Source organism: Mesocricetus auratus, unplaced genomic scaffold, assembly GCF_017639785.1.
Source record: "Mesocricetus auratus isolate SY011 unplaced genomic scaffold, BCM_Maur_2.0 Super-Scaffold_100010, whole genome shotgun sequence".
Lineage (NCBI taxonomy): Eukaryota > Metazoa > Chordata > Mammalia > Rodentia > Cricetidae > Mesocricetus > Mesocricetus auratus.
The window spans coordinates 3,561,604-3,583,924 of NW_024429194.1; the positions used below are offsets into that span (position 1 = coordinate 3,561,604).

At 46.8% G+C, this 22,321-nt stretch overlaps 1 protein-coding gene across 20 annotated transcripts in view; it reads right to left on the minus strand.

Moving 5' to 3' along the window:
- Nucleotides 1–22,321, minus strand: part of Epb41l3 (erythrocyte membrane protein band 4.1 like 3) — a 211,674-nt gene that overhangs the window by 102,755 nt on the left and 86,598 nt on the right. The window lies entirely within an intron of this gene.

Genomic DNA, 22,321 nt, shown 5'->3' on the forward strand with positions numbered 1-22,321 from the left:
TACAAACATACAGACATACACACACACACACATAGACACACACAAACACACACAGACACACACACATACACACATACACAGACACAGACATACAGACACACACACATACACAGACATACACACAGACACACACACAGACACACACACACATACAGGCATACACAGACACAGACATACAGACACACACATACACAGACACACAGACACATACACAGGCATGTGCGCACACGCACACATGCACACGTAATCAGACTCTGGTATACTGTTAATAAAACACCTCTCAAATAATCTCAGATGGCTTTGCATTTGCCTGAATGAACACATACTTCATGATTTCCTTGCAAGTTTCTGAAAGTTGAGTTGGGCTAGAGCCTGGGAAAAGAACTCGGGCTCTCACCTGACCTCAACCAGGCCCTCATGACCTTCAAGGTGAGAATTCCCGGCCATGCAGTGGAGGGTTCCATACTCACTGCAATCCCTCACACGCCCCCCCCCCCGTCTGTGTCTCACAGGTGGGGCAGTCTGAGGGGTTGCCTCTGTGGAACACGAGGGTCTAATGAACAGAAGCAAACGTGGTGGGGAGAGAGATGATGGGGTTTTTTAAATGGAACTGAAGGCATTAATCTTCCTATTTCATGGTTTAGTGCTCTGCCGCCACGCTAATTTCAAAGGAATCCTAAGAGATCAGAAAGTAAGTCGCCCGGCCATGACCCGCATGTGTTTATACCCGCACTACTGCTCCCGCAAAGCATCTCAGAGCACTTCATGTTGGTGTCTGCTGGAAAGAGCTGGCTACCATTCGCCGTTGTTGTTTTGATGAGTGAAGTTGTATTCTAATCATCTCACCCTTCATACATGCTCACACCGTTAACCCATCCTTTGGTAATACGCACAGCAGATCATCACCACGCACCATACTAAACCCGCAGCCAACCCACCGCCGATGAAACGTACCATGAGCAAAAAGTGCATCTGTGCAGGGTCTAGGCAGGTTTTCGGTGTCATTATTCACCATACAACAGTCTATGCATTTGCACTCTATCGGGTATTATAGGCAATCTATAGGTGATTCTACAGAAATCTCCACAATCTACGAATTTACACTCTATCAGGAATTGCAGGAAACCTACAGATGATTTAATGCAATCTCCACAACAATCTACACATTTTCACTCTAGCGGGTATTATAAGCCATCTATAGGTGATTTAATAGAATATGGGGGAATGTGCACAGGTTAAAAATAAGCAGCAACATTTCATGTAAGGGAGTCACGCATTGGCGGACTGTGGTGTTCTCTCCATGGACCCTGAGGGATCTGTGCATATTTCATTTTCAATTCGCCTTGTTTTTTTATTTTTTAATCACTGAATATTTTATACACTGCGATTATTTAAATGCATGCAAACAAGTAAACTCCAACCCACACTGACCACAAGTTGCCTGTACTACTAGAACACACAGAAAGTTTCTAATAGGAACTACGAAGCATTGCAATATAACACAACACAACTCAACAGATGTTTCTAATAGGGAAACCAGAGGAAGCTGTTATTGCAGCCTCACTTTTAAAGTAATGGTTAAGAGCTGACAAAGAAAAATCTCCTTTTTTTCTCATTCTAGCCAAGGCATTAATATTAACACATGGCAAATATTAACACACAGCAAATATGTGCTACTTCTTTTTAAGATCAGTTCTGAGGATCCAGGGAATATGTGTCCCTAAAGGACTTCTGGTCTACCAACAGGTCTGTGCCCAGGGGAGGACATACCTGGAAGACTCTACTTAGTAATGGGAGCTCTCTGCTTGAGTAGAGGCTCCACAGGGCCCCCTTACTTCTTCAAGGGGCCTCGTAAAACGCCATCCCTTCATCAAACCAAGCCTAATCACTGAGGAGACCCTGATCAGTGTGGAGGAGCACTACCTACACACTCGGAGCCCCACCTACACACTCGGAGCCCCAGCTCTGCTGTACAATCGCTACCTCAGCGCCCAGGCAGACCCTGTCTCCTCCTCAGCAGGGAGCAAGCAGGCTTTACCTTCCAGTTTCAGTGCCCAGACTAGTTTGTATTTTCCCACAAATGTGTAGCGAAAAAGCTAATCTAGGAGTTATTTTAAAGAATACTCCATTAACCTCAAATTGTACTTGATTAAATTATTAAATTGTGTCAACCTTTTTTTTTAACCTTTAATGCTAGATCCACTAGGCTACTCGTTTACAATAAACAATAATTTAAAATTCGCAGTTGGCCTCAATGTGCTGAAAATATTACGGTGGGGTGTGGTGGCGAGGGGAGTGTTCGGAGTGACTTTGTGCCATGTTCCTTTTTAAAGCAGAAAATCCTTTGGCTATGCAGCAAGCCAACATTCTAGAAGGACTAGGATGCTGATCACCTAATGAAAGCATGCGATGAGAGAGAATTCTTGGAACCAAAGGCCTCCACTCTCCGTTAATGTGAGGCACACAAGAGATTTCAGTCCAGAAGCCCCCTGTCCTCAGGGAACCTTTCCATGAGTTTGATCCAAATATTAGCACCTTCCTTCAGAAAAGGGGTAAAAACGCAAGTAAATCCACTTGTTTTCTCTCCAGTATCTTCTTTAAAACTCTAACAACAAAAATAGAAGTAGACAGAGAGAGTTTAAAAGAATTTTTTCTCACTCTTTCCTTTGCTAGCATCTTTCTGGTTTATGAATACCCAATTCCCTGTGATTTACAAAAAGAAAAACCCAGATTCTATCTTCTGTAAAGAAAATAAACATGGCTTGGATTAGATTTATTTAGTTTTTCCTCAATGAATCTAACAATATGGAAATGAGTTCTGGTGAGTCAGCCATGGTGGTGCTCATATTTGGGAGGAGAAGAGAGGAGGGTCGGGAGTTCAAAGCTATTCTCATAGTGGGTTCAAAAAGTCAGCCCTGACTACACGGGACCCTGTTTTAAACAAGTTTACTTAGTCAAATATCAACTGAATTCCCCTTTCACAGCCAAACTAAAGTCTCTAGGGTCTGTTTCACTTTCTTCATTTACATCCTGAAGTATCAATATCAGTAACTTTTATATGACCCCTAGCACTCAGCGCAAGTTCACATCTTTGTGTAACACTAGAAATGAATGATACAGATGGACCACAAAACCCACAAAGAACACCTTGTTTGACTGACACTTCGTGGAAGCTTAACTACACCTATGTAGTTTCAAAACAATGCCCAACTAAAGTGCCATTTGACAATAGCTGTTACTAAGACAAGGAAGCTTGGTAGCACTGGGATTTTTCTATGCATGGTCAGACTCAGCAATGCAAGAAAATAAACACTAGGTGTTCCTGCCGGGTAGATTTTCCTTCACTTAAGAGAACAGGGTGGTAAGTAAGTCTGGGACGATGACAAGAAAAAAAGTCAGGGCTTACATCCCCACTCTCAAAGACCATTGTAACAAGGGCCACTGGCAACCACCCAGTCTAGGGCTGAGAAATGCAAAGGGATGGGTATAGGACCCAGAGAGAGACCATTCTAGCTCAACCAGAAAGATAGGTCTTCTTAAGATAAATTGGCATCCGAGAAGCAAATAAGGGGTGGATGCTCTTGCTAGGCAGACACTTGCGGGGGGGTCAGTGACACAGGAAGAGGCAAAAGAGTTCCTCAGGAACCCAGGCACAGAAAGACTCAGCTGTGTGCGCTAACGTAAGTGCAGCCTTGGGGCGGCACCACCCAATTGGGATTTAAGACACAGCACGCTGGTAAACGGAGGAGAACAGTTTTAGGGATCAGACCAGGGGAACAGGAATGGAAGGGAGACTCGTGAGGAATAGGTTCCAATGTCTCAGAAGAAGAGCGCTCAGGGCCTGAATGATTGCGAGTGTGTGAAAACAGAGTAGCTTTGAGGGGCAAGGAGAACGGGGTGGCCGTCATCACCACCAGTGTTTAAAGTGGTGGACTCTACAGGCACAGGTGAAAGATGAACCCTCTAATTCCCCATTTCCACATACGTTTTCCTGCCTTGGTCCCACCCAAATGAAAAGGCTTTTAAAACCCACTGTCCAGAAAGACCCCCATGGACTGTTACGGAATAAGATACAGCATCCATCGGGGAGCCTGGCTATCCAGTGGGCGGCGCACTCTACCCTTCTGTTAGGAAACTGGTGACAGCCACGGTGCAGTCTTTCATGCAGGGTCCCATTCACTGGTCATCCTGCTCCCTATCCCACCCCCATATTATAATGACCAAAGGCCGCTTAAAAGCACCGACGCCTACTCAGCTCAAGTGAAAACTGAATCTTTTTTTTTCTTAAGCACAGTTAGAGAGATGTGGTGGTCACCACGGCGGAGAGCTGCCTGTGCTACGCAGCCCAACGGAGGAAGATCATGCATTTGAGGAACAGAAGATAGAGCCGGTTGTGTTTGTGCTGCGTCTGAAGTTCCTGGGGAAGAAGAGAGTGTGGGATGGTCCGGCGGGCAAGAAGGCAGCAGGCAGGAAAATGAATGGCTTTTCCCTCTTGTCTACATGGCTCCTCTGCGAGGCTAGGGGACAATTACTGTGCTCCCAGGCAGGGCCGGGCCTATGTCTGAACGCTGTAGACAGAGTGCTAGCAATCAGCTGCATCTGCAATTACCTGTGTGACTTAGGGCCGGCAACAGTTCCCCGAGACCTTCGGTTGATCCACCGGGATGTCAGTCATGTTCACAGAATCAGACAAGCTTTCGAGCATGTAGAGACAATGCACGGTCTTTAAAAATAGGTAGCATGTATTATTCAGGCACCAAGTATGTTATTTACTGTTTACGTCTCACGTTGCTAAGCCCAAAACACACAAAATAGATACGATAAAATAGGATGCAGCAAAACTAAAGTTTTATTTTCCCCCATTTTAAAAAACTAATTGTTTGAAATGTCACGTATTTTGATCACGTCTACCCCTAAGTCTTCCCATATCCCCCACCCTCCCAACCTTGTGCTCATTTTTAAAAGAAACAACTCCAATCTGTGTTGCCTATATGCTCCTGGGTGGGACATCTAACGGGTATGGGCTCATCTACTGGGAGCCATACCTTTCAAAGGAGACCCCTGCCAAACCCAACTACTGTTCATTACTCCTCATTTGGCAGGCAGAGACACACAGACCCCTCCCCACCTCGCTAAGGTTGCATTTTCCAGCTTTAAGTTCATATCCATTAAAAAGAGAAGTAAGCACTTCCTCAATGTCAGCAAGGAGGCACAGGCGTAATTATAAGGTTGCAAAAGAGGGAGAAAATGAGCATTTCTCCCAGCGTGTCGTGTGTATTAAATTACAACCCTTAGCGGCAACAGAGATGACATCAACCCTTACACGCGGTGGTTATTTCAGTGTGGCACACTTCTTCCAATTTCCAGCCCCATCGTAACTGGAACAGAATGCCCAAACATCTGGCGATACTCGTTCACAGTGCAAAGTCCACCGTCCCTTGACGCTACGCTAATACAAATGTGACACTGATAACAGATGATGGAGAGTGTTCTTGTGCTGCCTCTGAGCAATTTTAAACTCCAGCCAAACTCAAAGTCGCATTACACAAATGGTAGGTGCACAGGCTCCCCATCAGGACTGTTCTTGACACTCTCTTCTTCTATTTATACACAATTACTGCATTTATATCCAAAGCCACGGTTCTCCTTTTAAAAACAGAAGCCTGAAAACCTGGTCTTACTTACATGGCACACCACAATTATTGAAAGGCCTAATCCCTAATGAAAACCGAAACAATATAGTTCCAAGTGAATTTCTTATGAAAGACACTAGGACTCAAGGATGTATTCCCACATAGGAATCACTATCACTATGTTGGTAGTCTTTGTGTTTGAGTTTTTATTTAAAAAAATACTCTCAGATCATATGTCAGGGGGTGGGATTTCGTTCATGCTAGAATCTGTGAGTGCAGGCGGGGAACAGCTGCACCCACACTATTCTGATAATTCCAAATAACATGTGTGCGGTATTTATTTCCTCTGCTACCTTTAAGTTAGCATGGACTGGGTAAGCCGATGTTTTCACTGCACAATTCAGAACTACAAAAGATAAGCATGCGTTCCCCTGACCCCAGACCTCTGGGAGCCAACACTTTGAGTAATTGGCCATCAATCTATTATTACCGGCCCTAAGTAGAGTGATTTTGCAAGTATCTGAGGCCAGCAAATGCTGGACAGGACATGTTATTTTTATTCTACATGGACTTTGGCTCCCTGGTGCCCAAGGCAAACAGCTGTCAGTTACCTCGGGCCTTTTGCTAACACTCTGTGTAATTCCTGAGGGGCTTCCCACACTATAATTAGACTGCCCAGCTGCTGCCACAGACACTGCGGGGTGGCATGGAGAGGTCTCTGCTTTACAGCATTCCCTATAAAAATCCTCTATTGCGAGAATCACACTTCCCGGGATTCAGCTTGGATGGAAAATGTGAATCCTTCAGCTTTCTTGCCATGGACGGGTCTCCTGAGCAAGAGGGAGGTCCGCTTTGACATGACCTCTGTGTCAGCCACACGGGGGAAGGAATCGAGACTGAGCACATAAAAAAGGGAAGTGAGATGCAACACCAGAAACCTCCTAATATGAATGCGCAGGCAGCCTCAGGACTGGACAGGTTACAACAGAGCTCTCTTGGTTCATTTACGCAATTGTCCTTCCCAGACATCATCACCAGAAGGAACTGGAAGGACGCAGCAAGAAGGGACAGGGGCAGGCCAAAATCTCTCCCTATTTCCATGTCCTTTGGGCTCACAGTACCAGAAAGGCTTAGGATGATTTAAAGATAACTGCACGCCAAAAAGAAAAAGCAACAGGGAGAGGCAAGGTTGAACACAGAGCTAAGTCTTTCACATAAAATGAGATGGAAATATTTTTAAAACACAGCTTAGCCACGCACTGCTGTGGCCATTCAGACTGAGTAGTGTCCTAGGAAACAAATGCTCGTGGCAGATGTACCCTAGTCCTCCCGTACCACAGAGGAGGACCCACAGACCCCGCGCAACCACAGAGAAGCAGCCTCCTCCTCTGCCTCAGAAGGTTACAGCTGCCCTGACGACGAACCCTGCTACAGACTAGACAGGGATCAGTGGTGTTGGGGGTCAAGGGCCAACACCAACAAAACAAAACAAAAACCCCTGCCAGCATTATCTCGCGAACGAGATGCCTTATGGGCCAGTAACCAATACACAGTTATTTGGACAGTAAGACACTGTTACATCATCCCAAGTTCTCTGTGCTTCCGATGTGTGTGATCTGAGGGTCACGCTGAAACACGCTCTCCTTGTGTAGCAACATCTGTGTTCCTCCAGGCAGGTGACACCTGCTCACGCTGGACGCTCACTGAGCTGTTAGGTCCTTAAGCTCCAAAGAACAAGGCAGCTAAAAACCACGGTTCCATTTACTTAATGGGAAACGCCAAACCTTGACAAAGAGGAGAGGGTATTTGTGTTAACCTTCTGTGACTATGTCGAATGCCCAAGAAGATCATTCATGGAGAGAGAAAAGGTTAGTTTTGGCTTTGTTTTTGTTTTGGGGGGGTCCCCATCTATATTGAGGTATCTTTGGAGAGCCAAGCACGTTGCAGCAAAAATGAATGGTGCACAGACTCCTCCAGGAAACTGAAAGTGAGAAGGGGCTGGGGGAGCCACTGTCTTTGGGGTTACACCCACACCCCAAAAGACATAAAGAACTCAGATGAGACTGGGACTTCTACAGCAGGGGTTCTCAACCTCCCTGATGCTGTGACCTGTCAGTACAGCTCCTCATGACGCCCCCCAACCATAAAGCTATTTTCGTTGCTGCTTCACATCTGTAATTTTGCTGCTGGTGTGAATTGTAATGTAAACGTCAGACACGAGGCCCTGTGGGAGCCGTGACCCACAGGTTGAGAACCAATGTCAATGCTCTACTGCACGGGGATGGGTACCAGGCCAGCAGACCTCTGGAAGACACTCAAGAGCATGTCGGTCACAGGAAGGATGCCCTCGGGTTCTTGCTCTCACTCTCTGCTCGCCAGTTAGAGGATTTCTCAGACGGGGCACCACGTGATGAAGGAAAGGACGCCATACAAGAGCCAGGTGCTGCCATTATCATTGATCCTCTGTGAATTCTTCTCCTAAACTGACGTCTATTCTTTCTGACACCCCAAAGAGCTGTAAAAACATCTGCACTGGAAAGCCGGAAAATATTTCCCAGTTGCCTTTCAACCGAGACCGTTTCAGTGCGGGCAATGCCCAGCATTCCTTTCCCCACAGCAATGACTAGACTCGATGGTTCCAAATACTGGCTGGTAGGAACTGAGAGACCCAAGTTCGTTTAGGGATTAGCCAAAGCAACACAATAACATGGAAAAATTGTTTTGGACTTAGCAAAATAGATGCTGTTTACCCTGCTACACATTTCTATTAGCAGAGATAACTGACAATTGCTAGTTACACACAAAATACGCTTGTAGAGACAAATGAAAACCAAAGCATGGGAAGTCACCAGTTAATTATTCCAAAATGAGCTTTATAAGACGGTTGCCAAGAGCCCAAGGTCCATTTTTAATAGAAAGAGTAAAAATCAGTCTAGGGAAATGCTTCACGCCCCTCAGTGCACTCTTGAAATCTCAGGTAATACAGAACAATATTGTATCCAATTATTTACATATACAGGAAATGTTGTTTCTATTTTCCTGTATACATACACACACACGTGCACATACACATACATGTATAGACATGCAAATACACACATGTATGCATACACATACATATATGCACACATATGTACACATTCACTTGCACATATACACACAGACATGCACACACACATACATGCATACGCACATGTGCACTCACACATATATACAGGCACATACACATACATCCATGTACACACACACACACACATATAGGGGGCTGAGACCCTCGATGCCTTTCCTATATTATTAGGCAGCTATGCCTGTCGGATCTTATGAGTTTGTAAGAAAAATCCCAACAGAACAATTTAAAACATGAAATGACTGAGTTTGGCTAACAGTGTCACAGAATTCAGCCCATGGCCCTACGCTCGCTGGCTCAGATCCATGGTGTAAGGCAGAACGAGCATCACCGTAGTGGGATCATGTGACCGAGCACCGTGACAGTGGGATCATGTGGCAAGACCACCCACCTCATGCTAGGCAGAAGCAGAGAGACAGGAAAGTACCAGGGACCAGGCACAACCTTGAAAGGCCTACCCTCTGTATTTACCCACTCTAGAAATAGTGCTCCCAGCCAGCGACCAAGCACGGATTTAACAAATGAGCTGGCTGGGGGCACCGCATATTACAACCATATCAGAGTTATCAAGGCTGTGGCTTTGGCAGCTGGAGGGGTGACAACAATACTAGCAGGGATTTCTCTTTCTGTACAATAGGTCTCAGCAGCTTTAGCATCTGAATTATTTTACTCTCTAAGTACAAACGGCTCATCATGTCACTGCAGTGACATTCTATGACTTCACTTTCGTATATGTGAAGTATTAGTGTTAGGACCTGTGTACTCTGGGGTTACGCTTGAGTAAAATAGAATTACTTGAATACAAAAGCTGTGATATCACAAGCACGTCGGCCTGATGACCGAAATGCCTCCTAAGCGACTGACGGAAGGGAAGTAAGTGTACACGTCATGAACTCAGTGGGCAAAGGGTGACTGGCGTCTCAAGTGGGACAGAGCCAGACGATGGAACTTTTCATTTCAGAACTCAGAACAGTACACAATTCGGAACTTAAGAGTTCTTTGCTTCTGGAAACGCCCGTCTAACATTTTTGGGGTCACCGTTGCCTGTGGGTGACAAACTCCAGATACATAAGCACTATCATATGATGCTGGTAGAAAGTAGAGTTTGGGGGCCCTGGACAATGTTTTCTTTTTTACAAGTTGACCTTCAAAGGCTTCCCAGTGAAGTCATAAGCCAGAACACATGCGAAGGGTGTTTAGCAGAATCCCGCAGACCTGTGTGGATCTCATCCTGCAGCTCTGTGGGAGTCAGCTGCAGGAGAGGACAGCTCGGTGCCGCGCTAAAGGTGGAGCGATGCCGTTTTGTCTGATCTACCCATTTCTGCCACCACGTGTTTCTGGTCACCCCTGAAACACGGGAGGCACTCTATATGGGTGAGGAAGGACCCCAACTGAAGCTACAGAAGTCTGATTAAAGGAAGAGGTTAGGCTTCCACAGTGAGAAAAAACCGGAAGCGGCTACAAGGAAATAAAAGGGAAGAAGGGGAGGGAGGCTGGGGGTCACCGTCGACAATGCGTATTCCTGGAAGGGGCCCCACTTACGCACTTAAAACCAGCCGCGGTGATTGGATGGAAATGCCCCCTTCTTGCCCTACTGGAGTCTCAGTTTCAAGTCATAGAAGAGGCAGCGTCAAGTTTCGAAGTTCTTCCTAGAAACGCCTTAGCCACAGCTGAGCACGCATGTGTATGCAACACACAAAATAATTTTGAAGCCGATGAAAAGAGGAGGAGGTAGAGGAGGAGCAAGAGGAGAGGAGAGAGGAAGACAGGTTAGCAGAGTGGGAAGAGAAGGAACGGGAGGAGGAGGAGTGGGAGGAGGGGGAGCGGGGAGGAGCAGGAGGAAGAGGAAGAGTGGGAGGAGGGGAAGGAGGCAGTCCCAGCACTCAGAGCTCCTTGCCATGTCCTTCCGCCGGTTATCATTTCCTTCCCCATTGGTCAGTTCCCTCCTTGAGGACCTGGGTGCTGGGTTTCTGGTTTCCCTTGGACCCCAGCTCTGTGATGGGCTCCCCATCTCCTCCATGCACCTCTTCATCACTCCCTTCTCTACAGAGTACCCTACTGGCCTGCTAGAGGTTTCTGAAAAGATAAAATTAAGGGAGGGGATCCCGGTGGTCAGAGCTTCCAACAACTCCCCATGATTCTCAGGAAGGCCATGGTCTTCTGTTGGCAACAGGGCCCTCCCATGTGTGGTCTGTCTGTCTTCCTTCTTTCCTTCCTTCCTTCCTTCCTTCCTTCCTTTCCTCTCTCTCTCTTTCCTTTCTTTCTTTCTTCCTTCCCTCTCTCTCTTCCTCTCTCTTTCTTTCTTTCTTTCTTTCTTTCTTTCTTTCTTTCTTTCTTTCTTTCTTTCTTTCTTTCTTTCTTTCTTTCTTTCTTGTCTGCTATGCCACCTTTCCTCAGAGCCTCACCTGGAATACTCCGGACATGCATGGGCTCGCTATAGTATTCCTCAACTGTTCTATCCAGAATCCCAACAACGATTCCTAGTCTTTCCTCTGCTTTACCCACTCCATACTTACCAGACCTCACCTGCTACGCTGACTTTCTGCTGATTTTCTGTGCCCCATATCTGTTGTATCAGCCACAACACACTGGGGATTCTTTTCCTTGTAATCCCCTTTGTCCTTTGGCTGTTCATTTCCTAAACCAACGCCCGGAACTCAGGAAGGATAGGGCGAACATTTATAATCGGGACATCCCAAATCCAAAATGTTCCGAAATCTAAAGCTTTGTGCACCCTGGCTCATGCTACAAGAGGAAAAACTGTACAGCACATCTCACATGACGGCCTACACCAAACACACTAAGTACACCATGTATAATTACCTCCAGGTTCTGTGCAATAGAGACACGCACAGCATAAGCGAATCCAATTTCACATCTAAATAGCCCCAATTGCCAAGATATCTCATTATATATAAATGTTCCAGGTGTCTACAATGCAAAAATGCTTCTGGTCCCAAGTATTGCAAATAAGGGCCTTCCTATCTGTATTTGTTAAACGAGCAGATAAGCAAAGAACACGTATTGAATGCCACTTCCTATCAATCTTTCTATCAAATGGCTGAAACAGCCTCCTCATAGTTACCACAGGACGAGCTGTCCCTCTGCCTCCAAGATGCATTTGTGTCTCTCCTGCTGGGCATCTGGGGTTCCCCACCCCACCCCACTGCTCCGGGACACGTACTGCATGGGCCACCCTTTCACCTGAACAGATATTTGCAAAGAAGGGATACTGAAATGCAAACTGCGGGCTTCCTCTTCCGACAGACATGTCTTAAAGTCTAGTAAGAATACGCAAGAACTCATTTAAACGTGGGTAAACGCGTCTTTCGGGCAGTGTGCAGGCAATCTGCTTGCTGGGGCAAGATGCATCTCAGATTGTGTCAAGCGGCACCCCACAGTGGATTATTATGTTAAATTATAGGTTTGATAAGAGAGAAAAATTACAGGGGCAAGGAGAGAGACAAACAATGCAAGAAACAGCAGCAAACTCTCAACGGTTTTTTTGTTTTTTTGTTTGTTTGTTTGTTTGTTTTGGTGAAAGCACGGATCACGTTTCTAGGAAAAACAATAAAACAAAACCGACCCCATTTGTTTTCTGACAGAGCCTTTGGCCCTCTTCACGGGAACCTGGCAGAAAGGCCCAAATTCAGTGAGAATCCCGACACTCAGATCTGGCCTTCAGGCAAGAGGACATCTGCCAGAATCCACCTGTCCCCTACATCGGTGCTATCATTCGAGCTGGCCTACTTTGAATCTACTGCCCAGCACAGTCACACACGGCCTATTTTTTTCTCTTACAGAAAACTCCGCAAGGAAGTGTCACTTGGCTTATCTGCTACCCGGAAGCAGCAAAATCCACAAGAGCCAGAGCCAACTGTGTTTGTAGAACAGAAGTTGGTTCCCTGGAAGCTTTCCGCACTCCTCTTTCAGGAGGTGAAGGCACAGACTCCACCCCCACACTACTGAGGCGCCCCGCCCCCGGCTCTGCAGAGCCACGTGCAGCCAGGGAGGACAGGGGCTTGTGTCCTACTTTCAAGGCAATCTCCAGCTCTCCCGGCCCCTCCCTGCGTCTGAAGTAGCTGCGGCTGAGTAATCTTCCCCCACTGGTCGTCCTTATTCTACAGATTGCACCGTTCCATTTTCAAGGCAATCACACGAAGGCGAATTGGCACGGTAAGCACCCCACTCCCGCTGGTTCGCGCCACAGGGACCTAAAAGGTCCATGCGGGTTCGCAGGGGCAAAGGATTCTCAGCCCCGCAACCGTCTTGCCTTCCCGGAGCTCCATTGCTGGGCTCACTACCGTCTACACGTTCAAAGAGATGTCACACGAGGAGGAGTCAGCCCCCAGAAGAAATGCACCCCCACTCAGGGAGAGCATAATCAAGGCCAAACAAACTAGGCCACTGGATTTCCTGCTGAGTTCGGTGAGTTGGACACGTTGTTGTCTGAGGATTCATCCGCCAGAGCAATCATGCTGCCTGACTTATTTAATGGAGGGAGGAGCCAGAAACGAGGCTGCAGACGAAATGCTTGCTGGTGAACTACACTGCTCTCTCTAGTAGTACAAAAAAAAAAAAAAAAAAAAAAAAAAAACCACCACCAACAACAACAAAAAAACCGGTTTTTGTTGTTAATCTCCTTAATAATCAAACAGCAAAATTTCAAGCCAACATTTCACTAATAGCTACACAGGTCAACACTTTGAAGAGAAACAACACTCTTACTTTGCTTTGCATGAAAATGCCCCCCTCCCTCCCTGTAGAGCACATAGGTTTGAACACTTGGTCCCCAATTGGTGGAACCGTATGGGAAGGATTAGCAGGTGTGGTCTTGTTGGAGGAGGTGTGTCATTGGGGGGGAGGCTCATTCTTTCTCTGCTTCATATTGTGAATTAAGATGTGGTCTGCCATTTAAAAGAGAATTCATGACCCATTTGAGCTTCCTCTGACTCCTCACTGTCCTTGGCTTGACTGACACTTGACCTTTGAGTCACGGACAAGGCAGTCAACAGCCCTGATCAGCCACGTTCAAGAATAGTCCTGCTACCCTCAGGATCGATTTTGTAATGAAGAGAGAGAGAGCAAACCAAGGGGATTAAAAGGCGCCCTGGCTTCTCTGGGTCTCTGTGACTGCAACGCCGAGTAGGAAAGGCCTTCATGAGAGGAAACAGCAAGTCTTCACGGGCAGCACTCTGGGTTGAGCCGCCCATCCGACGGCAAACGCCACCTCTGACCGAGCACTTACTAGGGACGAAGCATTCACGCACAGGCCTCTCTAGGGATTGCCGCATGGTGACGGCAAGTCTGATCATTTTGATTTTGTATATACAAAGAAACACAACGTGAGGCTTTTAAAATTAAGCATTTTGCATAGAGTGACTGTTACAGCATTCAGGCCTCTGCACTGGCCTGCCCTTGGGGTTCTGACGGGATGCACCTTCAGCTGCAGCCGCTGAGAGCACCACCTGTGCACATTCACTGTGTTCCCTTTTTAAAGGGCCCTGCCCGCCTCCCCTCCCCCTCTGCTTCTCTGCCTGTATCTCCATCCCTCCTTCTCTCTAGACCCTCTTTCTCTCCCCACTCTCTTTTTGCCTTTCTCTTATCTCCAGCCGCTCCTGTCCCCAGAGGCCAGTCCCCCCTTCCCTCTCCCCATTCCCATTCACTTCCCTCCAATTAAAAAAAACCTCCACCCAAGCTCTGTCCAATGGCATCTTTTTCTCATGCTTCCATTTTAAATTACAACACAGTTACACTGTGATGGAACCAGGATGCGTTCATGGGTTTATTACTCGTTAGATAACACTACCAAACATGTATTTTCAAAAGGCTAGCATGGCACTTCTAGTAATCTAGGGACTGTTTTTGTTTGTTTGTTTTTGTTTTTTCTTGGGGGGGGGAACAGGAAAAAAATCCACTCGGCTAAGGAGCCTAGGGGGCTGTCAGACCAGAAGCAATACAGGAGCTCCACTACACTAATGTGACCAAATAAGACATTTTACAATTCTAGCCAGGAAAAGCCCCAGGCAAGAAAAACACCAAATTGAAATCCAACTCCTAAATGGGAGCCTGCAGAAATAACAGGGGCGGATGGTAAACCAAATACAACTGAAAAATTTTTTCCACAGAGTATTTTACTGAAAATTGAGTGGAAAAGGGATTGTGAAGTTTAATTTACTACCGAATGTATATATTTTCTTGACTACGGGTCCTTTCAAGCATCTTGTCCTTAATGTTAAGGCATTCAGTTTCCATTCTGAAAGTGTGATGAGGCCTGCAAAAAGGGAGGAAGGGAGGAAGGAAGGGAGGGAGGGAGGGAGGGAGGGAGGGAGGAAGGAAGGAAGGAAGGGAGGGAGGGAGGGAGGGAGGGAGGGAGAGAGGAAGGAGGGAGGGAGGGAGGGAGGAAAGAGGAAGGAAGGAAGGAGGGAGGGAGTTAGGGAGAGAGGAAGGAAGGAAGGGAGGGAGGGAGAGAGGAAGGAAGGAAGGGAGGGAGGAAGGAGGGAGTGAAGACCAGTGCCTGAGAGTGGGCAATAGCTCATAGGTATGACAGCTCAGAAGCAAGTCCGGCTCTCAGAAAAACTTAAGCTCTGGTGATGAGATAACAACTACAGCTCCTAAGACACATGGTCTCCTGTGGATTCCACTTTGGGTCCCAGGTACCAGTGAGAGCAACCTGAACTGAACGTAGTATGTGGCGACCTTAAGGGTCTCAGTGCGTGACTCATATTAGCGTGTGCCTTTTCTGGGTATGGATAAAAAGGGAAAGTACTAACCACAGTGCAGCACTTGGCGGCTGCCACTAATATTAGCGACTAACTACAGCATCTGCAACGAAAAGTTCTGACCACACTGAGTCCCATACACACAAGAGCTTTGTGAGGCCCGATAATGTCTTCCAGTCTCAAAAGCTCAGTGTGAGGTCCCCAGCTTAGAGCCTCAAACACTCGGGGCAAACGTTTTATCACTGAGTTATATATACCCCAGCCACGATTTTGATCAAGCAAGCCTATCTACTCAGACAGGTATCTCATCTTTGGGATCATTGCACTACTTTATCAACCACACAAAATTCACCCCAACCGCAGACATATTAAGAGCGTTGTACTGACTGGTTTTATGCCAACTTGACACAGGCTAGAGTCATCAGAGAGGAGCCTTAATTGAGAAAATCCCCTCCATGAGATGCAGCCGTGATGTACTGTCTTAGTAAGTGACCTAAGAGGTTGGACCCAGCCCATGGTGGGTGGGGCCATCCCTGGGCTGGTGGTCCTGGGCTCTATAAGAAAGCAGGCTAGAAAACCCATAAGGAGCAAGCCAGTAAGAAGCTTCCCTCCTTGGCCCCTGCGACAGCTCCTGCCTCCCCTGGGTTCCTGCTCCTCCCGCAACCTGTGTTTCCGTCATGGTGTTTCACTGCAGCAACAAAAATCCTAACTACAACAAGCATATACTTTCAATTTTTATTTAATCCTTCTCAACATTAGGCGACATAACTGTTACCGTTCCTATTTAATACATAACAAAATCAAACCTTTATTCTCCTTCATTAAACTTGAGTTTCACACAATTTCCCAGGGCAGTAAGAGTTCCAAGTGGTAGACCAGTAAATAGACCATCCATAATGAAACCCAGGCATTCTCCGTCCAAGATGAATTCTCTTTGCTCAATATTATGCTCTGTCTTAAACATCAGTACTGTTAATTTATTGTGTGCTGTCTTCCCGGAGTAAATGCTTACCCAATAGCAGCCAGTAAGTTATAGAGTCGTTGAGTCAAGGGTTGCAAAGACAGCATCGCTCAAATGAGTTCCAGATCCAGTCCCTATTAGAGGCCACTGAAGTCTCTTCGATAATGGCTGCCTAGACCCAACTCCAGTCACAACAAAGGAGAGTCAATGAATGGCTCCTAGAGTTTCCTTTTTCATGAACTCCCCCAGGCTATCCTGTTGTATTGGAAACCCACTGTGTCTTACTCTTTGTGAACCTGTCTTGTCATTTGGAGTCCCATACTAGACAAAACTCTTGTGTTCTACTGGAGAGTCAATCCTCTGGATTCCGGGATTTTTACACAGATGGTCACAAAATCCTATATTCTTTTTGAAAAATCACCTATGGACCAAAATTCGTAATATTTGGCCCATCAACAAAGCAGGAAAACAACACAAATTCCGGAAAACGGCAGAGTGCGTGCAATGCCTATTCTCACTGCACACCCATGTAGATATCTACTCAGCAGAGTTCATTTCACCCTTCAGGCAACCCCATCGCCATTTCAGAGCTGGGCAGCCTCATCACAGAGGTGCGATAAACTTCAGAGGCAACCAACCCCACCCGGGGACCCGGCAGATGTTTCTATTTGTGCCTTCTCTAACTCACCACGCTTTCTTCATTCAACAAGACAACTGTCCCCCATGGGTTACTGCTATTTACATCTCAAGAGTTCCAAATGTCTTAAGCTAAACAAACAGGACCATGCCATTTTCCAAGCCCTACACTCAGCCCAAATACAAAGTTACGGTCCTCGAAACGCTATGGTAAAAGTCAATGGTTAGCAGCCGCCGCCGGCACCTCCGCTGGAGGGATGGGAGAACCCTTAGGAAGCAGGAGCCCACTGAAAGGAAGTTATTTGGGGGGACGGCGGGCGCTCGTGATATTGGAAAAGGGTATGAGCTCTTTTCCATTTTCCAGCCTCCATGGGGTGAACAGCCTGCCTTCGCCACACATCCCTGCCACACTCTACTGCCTCGCCACAGGCCCAAAGCGCCATGCCCAGGAAACTCCGGGCTGGCATCTGAAGTCGTGAGTCGTCGTCGGGATAAACCTTCTCTCCCTATAGGCTGGTCAATTCAGGTATTCTGTAACAGTAACGCATAGGTGACGGACAAAAGTACTGGGGTGGGGGGAGTAATTCTCTGTAATTGTCCCAAACCCTGCATCTCTGCGATGCAAGTAACTCCGGGGCACCAGCACATCAAAGCAGAGGACTCTTAAGCATGGGAGTTTAGCAGAAACCTACAGCCCTGTTCCTACCAGCACCACTTCCTTAGCTAGGAGCACACGGGTCTGTGTAAACCGAAGACCTTGGACCCATGAGTGACAGTGCAGGAACCCATCTCTCTGCAGGGCTTGTGTGAGTTCTGTGCACTGGGGCTGGCATCCGTTATCAGCAAAGTGTTGAGGACAAAGGAGGGAACCCAGACAGCAACAACATAAAGCCACAGGGAAGCTTAAATCTTTTGTCTCTGAGGCCCAGGGCCCCCCTACACACACACACACACACACACACACACACACACCCTAAAGCACCCCAGATGTGATAGTTCCAGGGCAAGCTTTTAGGTCTGCTGGTCCTTGGGCATGCCCAGGGGGCAGGACAGTGAGCTCCTAGGAACTCAAGTTAGACAGAGCAGGATGAGATCAGCCCTCTAGGAAGAGAAGACCTTGAAGCCGAAGGAAGAAATTAGGAAATGTATAGTGGAAGTCTGGTTGTTCCCATTTGTTAAAACTCAATGTTCATACCCAGCAAAGAGGCATATACCAATGTCCTTAGAGGCTCTTGCTGTGCTCACTGTCTTATTGTGGGGGAAAGTCGGCAAATGATGGAAAGTGTAGGCAGGAAGATGCAGAGAGGGCAGGGCTGGAAGATGCGGCTTCAAATAGCCATCAGCATCGGGGTAATGGTGCTTCACCAGCACTGTGCAGGACCAAGGGAAAATTCTCATCACTAACGACAGCAACGTGTGCCAAACTTTGTACACACGAGAAGTCTTCCCCAGATGCACTGCTGCATAAAGAAGAGAAGGGTTGTGTAGTGCAATTTAAGGTGAAAGTACCATTACGGCTACTCTTCAAGCACCTATGATACACCATGTGTCATGTGCAGTGTTTGCATGTGTTGTCTGTCACATTTAACCCTCGCATCTTGGAGAGTAAGCGTCGTGGACATTTCATAAGTGAGTAAAGAGACTAGGAAGGGATGGGAACTGAACAATATTGTGTAGTTATGAAACAGGAAGATGGGGAGCTCACGCCAGGCATGTCTGGCTGCAACACATGCTGTGATGGATTCAGGAAGACTCATAGATTTGGGGGAGATGCTCCTTCAGGACATATGTCCAGATAATGACGAGATCGCTTTTGTTTCCAGTACTGTCAGAGCCCATCTCAAAGGCAGTGCCCGTTATTTTTAATATATGAAATGAAGACGTTTCAGTTGGAAGGATAAACAAAAAAGTAGAACTGTCTCATCCTCTGTGTATAGCTCATTTCCATCTCTAATGAGGCAATATTTAATCTCCAACTACAAAGGCCCACTCTATACATGGAGCTAACTGCCAGAATGTCAATCACTGAGGAGAAAAATTGTTACTCTCAATTTCTGAAAATTAAAATGAAAGAAAGAAATGGATAGGTTCAATAAGAAAAACCATCTGTTTCTAGCTCCCAAGTTTTCCAGTTCATCCTATGTGTACCGCCCGATAACATCTTCCTCCCTACACAACGTCTTCAACAGCCCCAATGTATGCAGCAAACACAGCGCCTGCACAATCAAGCCATACTCCCGGTCCTTAGAGCCACCTCTCCTGACCACTTTCTGGTATGAAGGGCACATTTTTACTAATCTCAAGCTTCTGGCCTCTGATCATAATCAAAGTCAGACTGACTACCAGGGTTAAAACACAAAAGTCCCCAAAACAGGAAGCGAAGGGCACTCGGCACGTTCTCCAGGCAAGACAGTGCATGCGAGAAGCACAGTCACCTGGCACACACACACACACACACACACACACACACACACACACACACACGTCAGCACTCAGCACTATAAGGTAACAGAAAACACACAGGCTGGGGCTGCGGCTGCTCTTCCAGGGAACCCGAGTTGGATCCCCAGCACCCACGTGGACGCTCACAACCATCCACCTGTGACTCCATTTCCAGAGGCTGCCACACCCGCTTCTGGCCTCCCTGACACCAGGCTCACATATGGTCCACAGAACATGCCTGCAGGCAAAACCCCCATACACTTAAAAATAAACAAACAAACGAAATGAAGGACTCTCTTTTTTTTTTTTTTTTAATGTAGGCTATGGTTCCGATCTGGAATGTCCCTGATTGATGAAACATTGGTCCCCAGGCCACGGCGGCATGATCAGAACCACGAGGAAGTAAGGCCTAACTTGAGGGAGGTGGGTTGCAGACGGGCCCTTTCGGAGATGGTGTTGGGGTCCTTCCTCCTCCTCTCTACCTCTGGCCGTGAGGTGAGCAAGCTACGCCATCAGCCCCCTGCCACGTGAGCGGCCTCTCCACAGGCCCAGTGGCCAAAAGCCAGGGAGTGAATCCTCTAAAACTGGGGGTCAAAATAAGTACCTCCTCTTTTTAAGCTGGTTGTCTCAGCCCCTGGTTACAGTAGAGAGGACGCTATCATAGTTCACCAAAGTGGCAAAACATCTTTATGGAAGTTATGACCTCACCAATCATGGCATAACGCTAAGTTGCATAGCACTCAACCATTTAAGCCATGGCGCATGGGCGCGCGCGCACACACACACACACACACACACACACACACACAAGGCATAATTTTAATTTCCCACGGGTTCAAAGAACTTTGGGACTTATTTGATAAAGAAAGCATAAGCAAAACCAAATCGCCTAGGAGCTCATAAAATCGCCACATATACAGGTTCCACATCTCATGTCTGCACGGTCATCACCTCTTACGCTTTCCGACATGGCACACCATCCGTGTGTCCCCAGAAGCACTGCATGCATTGTCCAACGCATTCTCCAGAATCTCCATAAAAGCACCTGGTATCCATTCTCCAGTTTTTTTTTTTTTAAATACACAGTCCTAGTCTACGACTGAGAGAGTCAGCGTTACCTCTGCCACACCACAGACATCGTGAAATACAACCCAAAGTCCAAGACTTTAAATGTGGGGAAAATGGCCTTAGACATGATGGATTTGGGGGCTTGAATTAGAGAAACACACTGCTTGAGAAGACAAACGATGCATACATGTATACAAATAACGTATGTATATCATACATATATAGAGAGAGACACATTATTTACATATATGTAGTATAGATGAAGAGTTTTTTTCTTTTCGTGCCACAGGCAGGAATCAAGAGCATCTCCCAGCGCTGAATCACTTAGGCTTTGCCGGTTTCCATGTTTCAGCTCTTCTGAGTGAGCGTCCGCCCCCCCCCCAGCGGTACTCCCTGGCGCCAACTAGAGTTGGCGGGAGAGGAGGCAGGGTGCTCAAGGCCCTCCCCGCAAAGACACCATTCTCCCTTTTCCCCTCAATACCTTGCAGCATGCTCTTCTGTGCATGATACAGCAAACCCGCAGGGAAGGAACCTCCGCCGTTGGAGCTATGGATCGCGAGAGCAAGGTGGGCACCAAGAGGGTGGATGGTTCTATCAAAAACAGCTGCACAAAGGACCTGGTACTTCACAGAAGCAGTGGCAACGAGGCCCTTCTTCAGAAGTAACACGTCAAAAATGGCCTTATTTCTTATTCAGCTCCATACTTACTAAATGCTTTGGCGGGGGGGGGTTAGTGCTTTTGGTTCAGGGATTAAAAACCCCAGGATGAGTCAACCATCGCCCATGGCATGTGCTCAACCCAGTGTGATTGCAGGAAAAGCAACCAGCACAGGGAAAAATGCTAGCAATGCATTTGTTTTCTAGGCATAACACAAGGCTGCCTCAGGGTGTGTGTGTGTGTGTGTGTGTGTGCGTGCGCGTGCGCGCATTTATGTGTGTGCACGTGTTCATGAGATGCACGCATGTGTGGCTTGTAAGAAGGTCTATACGAACATTGTATCAAAATGTCAGCAATCTAAAAATTAAGTTGTCAGCCTTTCTTCCATACTGCAAATTACAAAAGAATTAGGGGTTTGGAGCTAATAGAAGCTTCCAGCCCTACAGTGTGCAATTTAACCAATCAAGGCAAGGTTCTAAAACCATGGCACCAAAGACATTTCACCAGCGACCTGCATCCCCAGGGCCTAATTTAGAGTTCCTCTACCTCCACTGCTCTGAAGAGTGTCCTGGAATAGCTCTACCATTGAGTAAGAACCGCCCCGACTTCCTACAGCCTGAACAGATCAAGGTGAAAACATGGGGGTCATCTTCACAAAGACCTGTACAAAAGGCATCCGCAGCCCATTTGCGGCTCTCCCTTCCCCTTCTGAGATCACACTAAGTCCATAATCAAATAATAACCATCAGACTCAGAGGCTCTGAACCTGCATGTCTGTCTTATAACTCATCAGGCACTAACCTGGATGAAAAGGATCCTACAGGGATTAAAATATCAGATTATAAGATAATATTAGCAAGTAGAGCAAAGCTATAATGGAAACTAGTCACCCCCGAATCGTGACAAATACCACCTATGACTGAAATATCTAGTTTTTCTATTTTTCCCCCTAGTTGCCAACAGCAAGCGCATCCTGTAAAAAATACGTAACATCCTCTACTCAGAAAGTAAGAGACACTATACGCGTTTAAATACAACCCCAATAGTCTAACACAAAGATTTAAGTTGAACGTC